Below are 580 nucleotides of genomic sequence, written 5' to 3'. Positions count from 1 at the left end.
AAAAAAAAAAAAAAAAAAAAAAAGAACATACCGTAATAAAACTGTAGAGCACCAAAGATGAGAACAGAATCTTAAAATCAGCCAGAGATCCACACTCGCATTTAGACTGATGACTGAGCTCTCAATAGCAAGTCAGGGGCTGGCTGGTTAGCTCACTTGGTTGGAGCCTGGTGCTGATTACACAAAAGTCAAGGGTTCAGATCCCCTTACTGGCCAGCTACTCCCCCCACCCCCAAAATAGCATAAATTAGCCAGATAATTATATAAAAAAATACTTTCCAAGTGCAAAAAGTGGCTATCATCCAGCGGCATACATCCAGAAAAATTAAAAGCAGGGTTTCAAGGAGATATTTGTACACTCATGTTCATGGTAGAATTATTCACATTAGCCAAAAATGGAAGCAACCCAAATGTCCATCAATGGATGGATGTCTAAACAAAATGTGATATATATATATACACACACACACACAATGGAATATTATTCATCCTTAAAAAGGAAGAACATTCTGACACCTGTTATAACATGGATCAACCTTGAGAATATTATTCTAAATGAAATAAGACAGTCATAAAAAGA

This window comes from Galeopterus variegatus, unplaced genomic scaffold, assembly GCF_000696425.1.
Source record: "Galeopterus variegatus unplaced genomic scaffold, G_variegatus-3.0.2 Scaffold11257, whole genome shotgun sequence".
Classification (NCBI taxonomy): domain Eukaryota; kingdom Metazoa; phylum Chordata; class Mammalia; order Dermoptera; family Cynocephalidae; genus Galeopterus; species Galeopterus variegatus.
This window is presented reverse-complemented; position numbering follows the sequence as displayed.